This window comes from Chiloscyllium punctatum, chromosome 39 (assembly GCF_047496795.1).
Source record: "Chiloscyllium punctatum isolate Juve2018m chromosome 39, sChiPun1.3, whole genome shotgun sequence".
Taxonomy (NCBI): domain Eukaryota; kingdom Metazoa; phylum Chordata; class Chondrichthyes; order Orectolobiformes; family Hemiscylliidae; genus Chiloscyllium; species Chiloscyllium punctatum.
In genome coordinates this window covers 66,186,339-66,202,042 of record NC_092777.1, presented here as the reverse complement: position 1 = coordinate 66,202,042, position 15,704 = coordinate 66,186,339, and positions in this window count along the sequence as shown.

Genomic DNA, 15,704 nt, shown 5'->3' with positions numbered 1-15,704 from the left:
TCTCCCACAGCACGAGAGATGGTACTACCATCTCTTTTAGTACCCTGGGATGCATTCCATCAGGGCCAGGAGATCCTTCTGTCCATTAGCTGCATGCCCAACACTACCTCTTCCATAATAATGATTGTTTCCAGGTCCTCACTTTTGTCTCTGTCAATTACTGGCGTATCTGTCCTTCACTGTGAAGACTGATATGAAGTGCCTGTTCAATGCCTCAGCCATTTCATCATGTCCCATAAGTAAATGCCCTTCTCATCCTCCAAAAGACCAATGTTTAGACACTTTTTTTTTGTTACATATATTTATAGAAACTTTTGCTATCTGTCTTTATATTCTGTGCCAGTTTTTTTTCCTCATGTTCTATCTTACTTCTCTTTATAGCTCTTTTTGTGGCTTTCTGTTAACCTTTAAAGTTTTCCCCGCCTTCTAGTTTCTTGCTGTTCTTGGCCAATTTGTATGCCTTCTATTTCAATTTGATAGCCTATCTTATTTTCTCAGATACCCATGGTAGATTATGCCTTCTCTTACAGTCTTTCCTTTTCACTGGGACATACTTTTGCTGAGCACTTTGAAAGATTGCGCTGAAAGTCCTCTACTAGTTGTCATTATGAGACTGCAGGTGTTCTTTAATATCTTTAATAGCAACACATAAGGTTATTACACTATGTACAGAAGACAGTTACAAATATCTTAGCATAAAACAAAATTTTAACGATTTCCCAATTCTATCCTTTTGCAGATACACAATTCCATGGAAATTTCACTCCTTTCTCAGCTTGGTTTTTAATTAATCTGACTCAGTTTCTTTTTCTTGGACCCCAGGCAAAATTTTACAATTACTTTCAGAGTCTGTTGGCTCAAATCTTCAATTCTGATGGCCTGAACTATCTTAGAACTAACAATTTGAAGACTTTTATATAAGCTCTTTTCATTTGGAAACTCCAGAGGCTACAAAAAAAATTATGCTGAGCTGGTTTGATTCCTGTGCTCCAACATTGTGATCTATTTACTCTGCCTGTCATAAACTCATCAGTTTAAACATTTCCATCCCTTAATATCTAGACAGATTACTGAAATTGAAAACCTTCTTAGAAGTGATGTGTTTAGATCAATATTCAAATGATTTTCTGATCTTAAAAGACCTTCACTGGGCTAATCAAAATGCATTATCTCTATTTTTAGAGAAGTCCAAATTCCAAAAATAGTAATGTTTATCACAGTGACATACAGGGAGACATTAGGCACAGAAGTTGGTAGGTTTTAAGAAGTTCCTTAAAGGAGGAGCGAAAGGCAGAGACATTTATGCGAGGAATTCCAGGGTTTAGGTCATAAGCAATTGGAAATGCAGCTGCCAATGTTGGAGGAATCAAAATTGGGGATTCTTCAGAGGATTGGAGGAGTGCAAAGACCTCTGAGGATGTCGTACAGGAGGAAGGTACAGAGAAGGAGACTACAGGGATATAAAGGTGAGTATTTTAAATTCAAGATGTTCCATTTCAGGAGCCATTAGAGTGAATGCAGGTGATGTGCAAATGGCACTTGGTGTCTCGGAAGAGCTCTGGTTTCTGGAGGATCAGGAGAATATTGGAATAGCTGCATCTGGACGTAGCAGAAGAATGGTTGAGGTTTTCAGTTGCTGGAGAGCAGTGGCAATAGGGCTGGTATATTATGTTGGGATCCACTCATATACTTTTGAAGTACGGTGTCTGTTCTCATCACATCTTACTACTTCAATCTACCAGCTTGGCCATGAGAGCAAGTTAAGAAGACTCTGATTGGTTTCGTGGGAAAGATGATGGCTGAGAGGAGACATGTTAGAGGGATACAAATTTATGAGAGGCCTAGACATGGTGGATATTCAGAGGCTTTTTCCCAGGGTGGAAATTTCAATTACAAGGGGGCACAGGTTCAAGGGGAGAGGGGTAGAGTTTAATGGAGATGTGCGAGGGACACTTTTCAGACAGAGCATGGTAGGTGCCTGGAGCGCACTGCCAGAAGAGGTGGTGGAAGCTGGGACGTTAGCAACATTTAAGAGGCATCTGGACGGTTACACAAATAGGAGGGAATAAAGGGATAAGGGCAAAAGATTTGTGTTTTTAGTTTGGTTAGGGCACGATGATCAGCGTGATTGGTGGACTGAAGGGCCTGTTCATGTGCTGTACTTCTCTTTTATTCTTTGTTCTTTCATTCTAGTATGAAAATAACTAAATCTAATTATATTTGTCAAAAATAGAACTTGGTGTGGGAACCACCTGAAGTATTCTAAAACAGAGACATGGGACTTCATTCTGATGTCTCATCTAAAAGATGATCCTCCTGATAGTGCAGCATCCCCTCAGTAATACATTGGATAAAGGAGTTAAATAAAGATATTTCTGTACAAAGCTGGAGGCTGAGTTCGCAGAATGAAGTGTTGCAGAATGAGAGATTTGGCTGGCGTTGCTTCTTTGTAGTTGCTATTTTGCTCACCACTTTTTACTCTCGATATTTTCTCCACTCGTTTGTATCATCAATGAATCATTAGATAAATTACAAACAACTGCAATTCAAGAGTTTTACTCTAGCATTGACACCTTGCTGTTGTGTTATTTATGAGCACACGTACACATTGAGATTTCTGAACTCTTAGTCATTGTGGCTGTTATTGAGCATCTTCCTCAGTTATGGAATCATCTTCCACATTGAATCCTTAAGTTTGTTTTTCAGGATCAGACAGAAGAGGCTTAAACAGTGGGGGGGACTGCATTTCGCAATTTAATCTCATTAGCAGAAATAACAAGAAGGTTTTTGGCTGGAGAAACTCGACAGGAGTGGCAGCACATATGGAGAGAGAAACAGAGCTAACACTCTGAGTCCAATGCAATTCATTGGAACCTGAGCCCTTCAGTTCTGAAAAAGAATCAACACACTCAATGTTAACTGTTTTTCTTTCCACACATCATTGTCAGACCTTCTGAGTTTCCTCAGCAACTTTGCTCAGAATTTCAGCATCTGCAGTGTTTTGCCTTTATCTGAGATTTTAATTCACTGCCAGAAATTGCATAAAGAGCACAGTGAATCTGGTAATTATATAACATAATAATCCAATTCTGGGCTTGATTTCAGGCATTTTCCTCCATTCTCATCCCTTGTGTTTATATAGCACAATTAACGTAGTGAAATATCCACAGGAGTGTAAATCAGAAAAAAAAATTAATTTCAGAATAAAGAATTAGGGCAGGTTACCAAACACTTGGCCCAAGAGGTGGATTTTGAGAAACATCTAAAGGAAAGTGAGGTGAAGAGATAGGGTGACAGTATGGTTAAATGTGAAGAAAATAATTTGTTTACATCCAGCGTAATCACCAATTGGATGAGTTGCACCAAAAGGCTTCTTTTCAGTGTTGAAATTTATATTGTACGATTACTTTTGTGGCCTAGCTGTGTTTATTAAGTTGCACCACTAGATGGTGGTGTTATATCAAACTATTTATTGGCCTGGGTTTTGAGCGTCAATAGTAAAGGCAGCATTTATTGACTGTCTCTAGTTGTCCCTCAAGAAGGTGGTGGTGAGCAGCCACCTTGAACCGTTGCAGTCCACCTGCTGTGGCTACACCCACCTGCTGTCATTAGGGAGGGCATTCAGGACTTTGACTCAGTGGAACTGAAGGAATGGTGATATATTTCCAAGGCAGGATGGTGAGTGATGGGGAGTGGTGTTCCCATGCATTTGTGGCTCTTGTTCCTTTAGATGGAAGTGGGGAAGCATAGACTAGTGGTATTATTGTTAAACTATTAAATCAGAACTTACTTAATGTTTTGGGAACCCAGGTTCAAAACTTGCCCTGGCAGATTGTGGCATTTGAATTCAATAAAGAACTTGGAATTAGGGATCTAATAATGGCCATAAAATCATTGTTGGAAAAAAAACCCATCTGGTTGACTAATGTCCTTTAGGAAAGGAAACTGCCATCCTTACCTGGTCTGGCCTATATGTGACTCCTGACCCACTGCAAACTATTTGACTCTGAACTGCCCTCTGGGTAATTAGGGATGGGTGGTAAATGCTGGTGTAGCCATAGAGGTCCACATTCCATTAATAAATTTTAAAAAAAACATGATTGTGGGTTTGAAGGATGCTGTCTGAGGATCTTTGGAGAATTTCTGCAGTGCATCTTGTAGATAGTACACACCACTGCTCCTGAGCGCCGGTGGGGGAGGGAGTGGATGTTTGTGGGTGTGGTGCCAATCAAACAGGCTCCTTTGTCCTGGATGGTGTAAAGCTTCTTGAGTGTTGATGGAGCTGCACCCATCCAGGCAAGTGAGGAGTATTCCATCACATCCCTGATTTGTACCTTGTAGACAGTGGACAGGCTCTGGGGAGTCAGGAGGTGAGTTGCACACTCTGATCTGCTCCTGGAGCCAAGACGTTGGCTTGCACTGTGCTCACACCTGACTCAGGGTGTTGTGACCAGATGAGGAGCTGTGGGATGGTTCTCCTTTTTCCCGATGCCTTGTTTGACTGAAGCAGATATTTTAAAGAAAGGATATACTTGTTTAACTGTTTATGTCTGTGACTAACTTTCCCTCACTTTTTTTTCCACTGTGTGGAACCTCCCAGCAGCTGTGCAACTTTGATTATGACCATAGAGGACACAAGTGGGCAGGTTTACCTGTGTTTATTTTATAAAGAATAAAAAACCATGTTTATTGTTCTTGACCTGGAGTAAAGGAAATAATAAAAATGCTCCGAGTTAATGTGTACACACACTCTCAAACTTCACACATGCAGACAAATAGATTGCAGAGTCCATTAAAAATTGAAACCACAGCCGTTGAAGCCTGCTTGCTTGATTGAATCCAGGCTGGACTCGGTATTCCTGCGAGTTGCTGTGTTGAGGTGATTCCAAGATGCAGAATAATGTCTAACCTGTTCTTCTGGTAACTGCAGTCATTGGATTGAGTTCCAGAAGAATTCCTGTGGTACCTGCAGAGACAAAATTAGCAAATGGTTCAAAACCTACAGGTTCAACAGGAAGAGAGAGTGGCGCGATCCTTTTCAGTTTTTAATGCTTCAGTGTGTAGTTCACAGAGGAAAAACAAGTGCTTTAACACAAAGGGTTAGCTATCTTGTCATATGACCTTGCTCCAATTAACCAGTAACCCAAATATGATTGTGGTTAGTGGATTACAGGCTTGTCTTGCATGTTAAGGTTACACTTGGGCAGATTTCTTACAGATACAGAGTCCCAAAACCTGATCACATTGAATAGTTTGTCTCTACCCAGTTGAGTATCCAAATGATTGTTGAGATTGCTTTGGTAATGGGAAGCTGATAGACCTGATTCATAGTCCTTATGTTGTTACTGGTGATGTTTTGCAGACTGGCTATTCCCATTTGAATGGAGTTTAAATGTAGAAGGCACAGTGATACAAATATTCACTTGTCTTTGATTTCAACTCCCTGGAATGTGTTTTAATTCATAAATTCACTGTTATATCTTCGTGGGATGGCAAGACAGATATCTGAAGAAAGACACTGGGTCAGTCAGTCTGTATTCACTGGCTATTGGAAGAATGGGGGCAGAAGATCTTATAGAAACCTATGAAATTCTAACAGAATTAGATTGGGTACGTGCAAGAGGGAAGTTTCCGATAACCAGAGAGTCTTGAACTGGGGTCACAGTCTAAGGATACAGGAACGGCCATTTAGGACTGAGAAATGTCTTCATCCAGAGAGTGGGGAGCCTGTGGAACTCTCTGCCACTGAAGGTCATTGAGGCCAAAACATTGAATGTTTTCACAAAAGGGATTAGATATAGTTCTTATGCCTAAGGCATTGAAGGATATGGAGAGAAAGCAGGAACAGGGCACTGAGTTGGATGAATAGCCCTGATCACATTGAATGATGGAACAGGCTCAATGGGCTGATCTTTAAGAGAATTGTGCTTCTGTGTGCTCTATATGGTTTATTTTGTTTGGATTGTATGGACACTGGCACTGCAGGCTATATTGTAGTGAATCTATTGAGCTTAGTTTGACAGCAAATCTCAAGTGTTTGCTGAGGAAAGTATTTCACAGGCTCCACAGCCTGAAGTTGTTTGTATAAGAAGCCATGCCAGAGGTTTCTGGTTATCCAGGGAGACCAGTTGGTTAATAGAAGCAGTTTATCTTGTGTTCAGAAGTGGCGCATTTCAGTGTAAATCCTGACATAGGCAATGATGCAGTTTTAAAGGGGGAGTGGGATTATGGAGGTCTGGGTACATAAATCGTTGAGCAGGGAAGTTGAGGAGGCTGTTTCAAAAAATGATTAATGGTCCTTGACAAACAAAAAGTGTAAAAGCTGAAAAGTGATGGTAAGTTTCTATGCAGCATTGACGAGGTCTCAGCTGGAGTATTCTGGTCAATTCTGGGCACCAGTCTTTAGGAAGGATGTCTGAGACTTGGACAGGGGTGGGAGGAGATTTACTAGAATGGGGTCTGGAGAAACTGAGTTGTTCTCCATAGAACAGAGTCATATTGTTTGATTAAGTCAAAGGAGAAGTTGTTTCCACCATCAGTAGCACTCAATGAATGGAGGACATGGGTTGAAGGTAATCGGTTAGGGTGGGGAAAGGGCTTTAGAAATTAGGAACTATATCCTGTGACTCAGTGAGATGTTGTGAATTGGAAAGCAGTGTGTGACGATGCTGTGGCTTTGAGAGGAGCATTTTGTCCTTGTTTTATTTTTGAAGAGAGTTTGTAAGGCAGAGGTTCAGAGCAGTCTACCAGAACCACTGGAGTAAACAGCTTGAGAGGTCTTGGGTTTTGTTTAACAGCCTGAACAGAAATAAGCTCAGGGCTGGCAACAGACAATAAGTAACTCAACTCTGTCCTTCAGCTTGTGACAGCTGTATTCCTGAGAGACAGAGGAACCAGAGTCAGTTTCCAGTGTGTTCTGAGCAGCTAAGGTCCGGGGATGTGACAAGCTTCTCCTTGAGGATGTGAGGGGTCTTCACACTGGGAGAGCCCTCTCCCTGTGCTGCTTCGTGAAGTATCACACCTTGCACATGCTTTCTCAACCACTCCTGCAGCATTCTTCAACTTCCTCAATGAGTCGTGAAGAAAATAGAAAATAAGGAAATGATAGCAAAGGGAAGCCAGCAACAGAGGCAGACAGAGTGAGAGTGAGAACTCTGCTCCCTGTGTCCAGGCAGAAGTTTAAATAAATTTGTTCATTTTATCTGAAGAATGCCTCCCACTCTGGTCTAAAACAGTAAAAAGCAGTAACCTCCAGGAGCAGCTGCTTAAGAACTGTGGAACGTTTCAGTCCCACACTGAAGAAAATCAACTGAAGCACAAAACAGCAAAGAAGGGGGTACTTGAATTACGCTCCTGGTGTTGAGTGCTGCAGCCACAAAGCCAGAGCAATTGGTTTATTTCTGATTGGGATTATTTCTGGAAGATGATTGATGTTTCATGAAGTTAAATTGGTGGGGTTTGAGAGGTGATCCAGCTCCAGGACCTGTTTAAAAAAGTTCTGAGCCAGCCTTTCACAAAGAACACAGGAATAATGTGCAACGAATTACGTGAACAACAGATCATTTATTATCACCTGCGTTCACATTACACCTACCGAATGTTAGAAGTATTCCTCTGTATTGGGTCCTCTGCTCCTAAAAGGACCATGTCCTCTCTTTATGCATTTTTCCATTAAACAGGAGCCTTGGGGACAAATGTTCCTGGTGTATTCACCATATTAACACCTCAAATAAATAGAAACTACAACCTGCCACCACCTCCCCCATCCCCATCCTCACACCCAGCGCCCTGTGTTACTGACTGGATCTCTACTGATGTTGATCCCTCTACCTCACACTGTCACTCAGTAAGCCCCCACCCCCCAGTGCCATGTGTTACTGACTGGATCTCACCTTGTGCATTTTAAAAAATTCATTTGTGGGACATGGGCATCGTTGGCTGATCAGCATTTAATCCCCATCCCTAGTTGCCCCTTGAGAAGGTGGGGGTGAGTTGCCTCTTGAACCGCTGCAGTCCACCTGCTGTAGGTTGAACCATAATGCCCTTGGAGAGGGGCTTCCAGAATTTTGACCCAGAGATAGTGAAGGAACAGCAATATATTTCCAAGTCAGGATGCTGAGTGGCTTAGAGGGGAACTTGCAGGGGACGGTGCTCCCGTGTATCTGCTGCCCTTATCCTTCTAGATGGAAATGGTCATGGGTTTGGAAGATAGATTTGATAGGTCTCATTGGGTTTGTCTGAAAATCTTTTTCATAGTACACACTGCTGCTACTGAATGCCGGTGGTGGAGGGAGGGGGTGATTGTGGATGTGCCAATCAAAGTGGGCTGCTTTGTCCTAGATGGTGTTGAGCTTCTTGAGTGTTGTTGGAGCAGCCCCCATCTAGGCAAGTGGGGAGTATTCCATCCCACTCCTGTCTTGTGCCTTGTAGATGATGGACAGGCTTTGGGGAGTCAGGAGGTGACTTACTCATTGCAGTATTCCTAGCCTCTGACCTGCTCTAGTATCCAATGTGTTTATGTGGTGAGTTGAGTTTCTGGTCAATTATAACCCCCAAGATGTTGTTAGTGGAGGATTCAGTGAATATCAAGGGTGGATGGTTAGATTGTCTCTTGTTGGTGATGGTCACAGCTTGGTATTTGTGTGGCTCAAATGTTATTTGCCACTTACCAGCACAAACCTGGATATTGTCCAGATCTTGTTGCATTTGAACATGGAGCCCTTCAGTATCTGAGGAGTCGTAAATGCTGCTGAACATTGTACAATCATCAGCAAACATCCCCACTTCTGACCTTATGATGGAGGGAAGGTCATTGATGAAGCAGCTGAAGATGGTTGGGCCTAGGACACTATCCTGCAGAGATGTCCTGAAGCTGAGATGACGGGCCACCAACAGTCACAATCATTTTCCTATGTGCCAGGTATGATTCCAACCTGCATGAAGTTGGCCCCTTGATACCCATTGATTCCAGTTTTGCTAGGGCTCCACATTCAGTCGAATGCAACCTTGATGTTAGAATCTGTCACTCTGATCTCCCCTCTGGAATTCAGCTCTTTCGTCCATGTTTGAACCAAGACTGTAATGAAGTCAGGAGCTGAGAGGCCCTGGTGGAACCCAAACTGGGTGTCACTGAAGCAGGTTATTGCTGAGCAGGTGCTGCATTGCAATGGATGAGGAGAGAGGGAAGGTGAGAGGAAGGAGGAAAAGATAGAGTGTGAAGATGATGTTGAGGAGTTTGAGGATGAGGGGAAATGGAGATGAGATGGAAGAAGAGAGAGGGGAGGTGAGTGGGCTGATTCCGAGGGGACTGGTCAGGGTCAGACGAGGGTTGGGAGAGGAGGGAATGGCTGTCATCTGTTTCAGTTGAGAAGCTGTGGTGTGACACAGCAACTGTGCATATCTCACTGTCAATGAGAATGGTACAGAACACAACAAATACTGAGAAATTGGCATTTTGAAAAAGCAGCAAGTATTCAGTAAGTGCTATTGTTTTCTGGGTAATGCAATACCTTGGTATACTGTGTCTTTTATTAATGTGTCTTAAATGCTAGTCTCATGATGACCATGTAATAACCGCCGAATGTTGTAAAAGTCCACCTGGTTCACCAATGTCCTTTAGGGAAGGAAACTGCCATCCTTACCTGGTTTGGCCTACACGTGACTCCAGACCCACAGCAATAAATGCCTCATCCTGTGAATGAATAAAAACATTGTTACCTCACTGTTCAGGCAGTCATTACTCACCATCTGTGATCTTGGGTGGACAAACTTCACCCCATTTTCTGTCTCAGTCATATTCCCTGTGCTCTCTCTCTCTCTCTCTTGCTCACTCACTCTCACTCACTTTCCATCCTCTCTTCCACTCTTCCTGCTGTACCTTCTACCTCGGTTTTTTCCTGTCAATCTCACTTTGTGCCTCCCCCTTTTTCTATAATTATGTTTCTGCTTCATGTTCACTATTCCATTCTTCGTCTTTTCTCTTGCTCTCCTCATCTCACCTATGCCCTCCCCCTCCCCCCTCTCTTTCTCTCTCTCTCCAGATTTCTCACTCAGTGAGCTAACAGGAGCAGTGGTGATTGGGAGGTTTTCTGATAGGGAGCTGAATTAGAATGTGACACTCGCTCTCTGCCTCTCTCAATCTATGTCGCCATATCTGTGATTTTGTCTCTCCCACCCCGCCCTGTCTCTATTGTTGTTAATCTGCATCTCTTGTCAGACTTGTTCCTAGAGAGATTAATCAACTGAAAAATCTAATTTCTGTGGAGAATTGGTTTAGTCTAACAAACCTGTTGTGGTTGTAATGTTGACTGCAGTCATTGGGACAGAGACTGACTGAAAGGCAGTGTAATGTTTAATGAAATCTTTCTCCTAGAGCATGCGGTAGAGTTACAGTGAGGCACTGTGCAGGGATAAGGAAGATCCTACAAACCATACATGATAGATGAGAAAATAAATCGGTTTGTGGCACAGTCGGTCAGGGAGCTCAATGTTGACCAAGACCCTCTACCCCTCTCTGTCCAGAGACTGTGCATTGTATACCCTGGAACACATTTCCCACATCATAGGAACTCAATCCCAGTAACAATGTAAATGTTCCCTGATCACACTGAGCTCTCCTGAAATATAAACTCTGTACCTTAACCAGCAACTTCATGCCTCACCCAGGAGACTGTTTGGAGGAGACAGTGTTGGCTGTCTATAACTGTCGAGAGTGTGGTACTGGAAAGGCACAGCTGGTCAGGCAGCGTCTGAGGAGCAGGAGAATCGATGTTTTGGGCATATTCACGTTTCGTGAATATATTCATGAATATATCATATTCAGCATAATTCATGTTTCAGGATGAAGGGCTTATGCCCAAAACGTTGATTCTCCTGCTCCTCGGATGCTGCCTTACCGGCTGTGCTTTTCCAGCAACACACTCTCGACTCTGATCTCCAGTATCTGTAGTCCACACTTTCTCCCTGTCTATAACTGAGATGTAGCAGCATTATAGCTGTATTGGTGTACCTATCATGCAGCATCATGGAGTCCCTACAGTGCAGAAAGAGAACGTTCAGCCCATCAAGTCTACACTAACCCATTGAAGATCCACCCAGCCCCTTACCCCATCCCCATAATCCTGCATTTCCCATGGCTAACACAACCAGCCTGCATATTCCTGGAAACTATGGGGAATTTCCCATGGCCAATTCCCTTAACCTGCACATCTTTGGATTGTGGGAGGGAAAGTGAAGCATCCAGAGGAAATCCACTCAGACATGGGAAGAAAGGTGCAAACTCCACAGTCACCTGAGGCTGGAATCAAACCCGGGTCTCTGGTGCTATGAGGCAGCAGTGCTAACCACTGAGCCACCGTGGTCAGTGTAACTGAGTTGGAGCACCGGTGTAATTGTCACAGTTTCAGTGTAACTATGTTGTAAATGTGTCGCAGCACCGATGTAACTTTGTTTCAGGTCCCAGTGTAAACAGCACCACAGCACTGATATAACAGTATGACTGCACTATCTGTGGGAAATCAGACACACGTCCGGTCTCCATGTGTTCAGCTGCAGCTCCTGATTTGCCACATGGAGTGGTTGGAGCTGTGGACGGACTCACCATGGAGTGTCCATGAGGCTGGCAATGTGGTGGGTAGCTGGTTTAAGTGAGCTGGTCACACCACCAGGAAGGGCTACACAGACAGGGAAGAGTTGAGTGACAAACAGGAAGCCAGGTAAACATGGGCAGGTAGTGCAGGATTCCCCTCTAGTTATTCCCCTCTCAAACGGGTACACTGTTAGGGGACTGCTTGGGGGGTGGGTTCTCTCTGGGGAAAGCAGCAGCAGCAGCAGCAGCAGCCAGATCTGTGGCACTATGATTGGCGATGTTGAACTGCAGGGAGGGTTGATGTAGTGATAGGGGACTCTATAGTTAGGGGCGCAGATTGGTGTTACTATGGACATGAGCAAGACACTGACTGTCGCAGTAGTGTCATGAGATGGATAACAAAGTGATTAGCAGACAGGAAACAAAGAGTCAGTAAATTCACAGATGGCAGGCAGTGACTAGTGGGGTTACACAGGGATCTGTAATAGGACCCAGCTATTCACAAGGTAAGTTAATGATTTAGGTGAGAGAACTAAATGAAATATCTCCAAATTTGTAAGCGACACAAAGGTGGGCGGGGAAGTGAGCTGTGAGGAGGATGCAGAGATCCTTCAGTGGGATTGGACAGGCTGAGTGAGCAAGCAGATGCATGACAGATGGAGTATAATGTGGATCAATGTGAGCTTATCCATTTTGGTAGCAAACGCAAGAGGCAGAAGAGTGCCTGAATAGGATAGATTGGGAAAGGGCGAGGTGTAACCAGAGCTTGGTCTCCTTGGACACCAGTTGCTGTTAGAGAGAGATGGTCATAGGAACCTGTAAAATTCTGACAGGACTAGACATAGTAAATGCAGGAAGGGTGTTCCCAATGACCAGGTTATCCAGTACCAGGGGTCACAGTAAAAGGATACAGAGATGGGGAGAGGTGTCTTCACCCAGACAGGGTGGAGCCTGTGGAGTGCTCTAGCACAGGTAGCAGTTGAGGCCAAAACACTGAATGTTTTCAAGAAGGGATTAGATATCATTCCTAGGGCCAAAGGGGTCAAAGGGTATGGGGAGAAAGCCGGAGCAAGGGACTAAGTTGGACAATCAGCTGTGATCTAATAACCACATTAAATGGCGGAGCAGGCTGGAAGGGTTGGATAGTCTATGGCAGCTCTTAGTTTCTGTGTTTCTCTGTTACACCTTTCACAACATCAGGATGTTTACAGCCAATGAGGTATGTTCAAAGTCTCTGTTGTCATTGTAGGAAAGTCCAATTGGTGATCCCACAAACAGAAACATGGTCAGAACGAGATAATGTGTGTTGATGATTTCATTTGAGGGCTAATTATTATTCGCAGGCCCAGGGAAAACACCCAGACTGTTCTTCAATGGCTGTGGTGGATCCTTACCTCAGTGCGGTACGGTTTACCATCTGACCCGAAAGGAGGTTTCTGTGTCAGTGTAGCACTGTGTTGGTGCTGCATGGTCAGACTCTCACACTGTCACCATGTCACAGCAGCTGCTGTGGGTCTGATTTCATTCATTCCCACAAATGAAGCTGTGAGGGCAGCCTCTGTCAGCTTGTTTCCCCAATTACAATGTCTGTCTTACACGAGCAGCTAGAATAAACCTGTGTCCAACCCCAGGCACCAGAGCTCAGAACTGAGCAAGTGTAAAATTCTCCGCAGTTAAATTAACTGCTTCTCCCCCCAGACCTCAGTGCATCAGCAAGCTGCTTATGAAAACGAAACAGTGAAATCATCAAACCTGCAGCAATTAACAATCTCCAAGATTGAATTACAGACTGGAATCTAATCGAGGGGTTCGGGGTGGTTTATATACAGAATAACAGGTACCCTGGGAGGGAGTTACAGACTGGAATCTAATCAAGGGGTTCAGGGTGGTTTATATACAGAATAACAGATACTCAGGAGGGAGTTACAGACTGGAATCTAATCGAGGGGTTCGGGGTGGTTTATATACAGAATAACAGGTACCCGGGAGGGAGTTACAGACTGGAATCTAATCGAGGGGTTCAGGGTGGTTTATATACAGAATAACAGATACCCGGGAGGGAGTTACAGACTGGAATGTAATCGAGGGGTTCGGGGTGGTTTATATACAGAATAACAGATACCCGGGAGGGAGTTACAGACTGGAATGTAATCGAGGGGTTCGGGGTGGTTTATATACAGAATAACAGATACCCGGGAGGGAGTTACAGACTGGAATCTAATCGAGGGGTTCGGGGTGGTTTATATATAGAATAACAGGTCCCCTGGGAGGGAGTTACAGACTGGAATCTAATCGAGGGGTTCGGGGTGGTTTATATACAGAATAACAGGTACCCTGGGAGGGAGTTACAGACTGGAATTTAATCGAGGGGTTCGGGGTGGTTTATATACAGAATAACAGATACCCGGGAGGGAGTTACAGACTGGAATCTAATCGAGGGGTTCAGGCTGGTTTATATACAGAATAACAGGTACCCGGGAGGGAGTTACAGACTGGAATGTAATCGAGGGGTTCGGGGTGGGGTTTATATACAGAATAACAGATATCCGGGAGGGAGTTACAGACTGGAATGTAATCGAGGGGTTCGGGGTGGTTTATATACAGAATAACAGATACCCGGGAGGGAGTTACAGACGGAATGTAATCGAGGGGTTCGGGGTGGTTTATATACAGAATAACAGATACCCGGGAGGGAGTTACAGACTGGAATCTAATCGAGGGGTTCGGGGTGGTTTATATACAGAATAACAGGTACCCTGGGAGGGAGTTACAGACTGGAATCTAATCAAGGGGTTCAGGGTGGTTTATATACAGAATAACAGATACTCAGGAGGGAGTTACAGACTGGAATCTAATCGAGGGGTTCGGGGTGGTTTATATACAGAATAACAGGTACCCGGGAGGGAGTTACAGACTGGAATCTAATCGAGGGGTTCAGGGTGGTTTATATACAGAATAACAGATACCCGGGAGGGAGTTACAGACTGGAATGTAATCGAGGGGTTCGGGGTGGTTTATATACAGAATAACAGATACCCGGGAGGGAGTTACAGACTGGAATCTAATCGAGGGGTTCAGGGTGGTTTATATACAGAATAACAGATACCCGGGTGGGAGTTACAGACTGGAATTTAATCGAGGGGTTCGGGGTGGTTTATATACAGAATAACAGATACCCGGGAGGGAGTTACAGACTGGAATCTAATCGAGGGGTTCAGGCTGGTTTATATACAGAATAACAGGTACCCAGGAGGGAGTTACAGACTGGAATGTAATCGAGGGGTTCGGGGTGGGGTTTATATACAGAATAACAGATATCCGGGAGGGAGTTACAGACTGGAATGTAATCGAGGGGTTCGGGGTGGTTTATATACAGAATAACAGATACCCGGGAGGGAGTTACAGACGGAATGTAATCGAGGGGTTCGGGGTGGTTTATATACAGAATAACAGATACCCGGGAGGGAGTTACAGACTGGAATCTAATCGAGGGGTTCGGGGTGGTTTATATACAGAATAACAGGTACCCTGGGAGGGAGTTACAGACTGGAATCTAATCAAGGGGTTCAGGGTGGTTTATATACAGAATAACAGATACTCAGGAGGGAGTTACAGACTGGAATCTAATCGAGGGGTTCGGGGTGGTTTATATACAGAATAACAGGTACCCGGGAGGGAGTTACAGACTGGAATCTAATCGAGGGGTTCAGGGTGGTTTATATACAGAATAACAGATACCCGGGAGGGAGTTACAGACTGGAATGTAATCGAGGGGTTCGGGGTGGTTTATATACAGAATAACAGATACCCGGGAGGGAGTTACAGACTGGAATCTAATCGAGGGGTTCAGGGTGGTTTATATACAGAATAACAGATACCCGGGTGGGAGTTACAGACTGGAATGTAATCGAGGGGTTCGGGGTGGTTTATATACAGAATAACAGATACCCGGGAGGGAGTTACAGACGAGAAAGTAATCAAGGCTTTCAATGTTTATGAAATGCTCTGTTGATTTTGCTGGGAGAGCTGAGAACATGGCAATGGAGGGAATTCCTTTGAACTTGTGTTAGTAACAAATATTCTCAGCACTTTTCATCCTTCACCTGGTCTTCCCTGT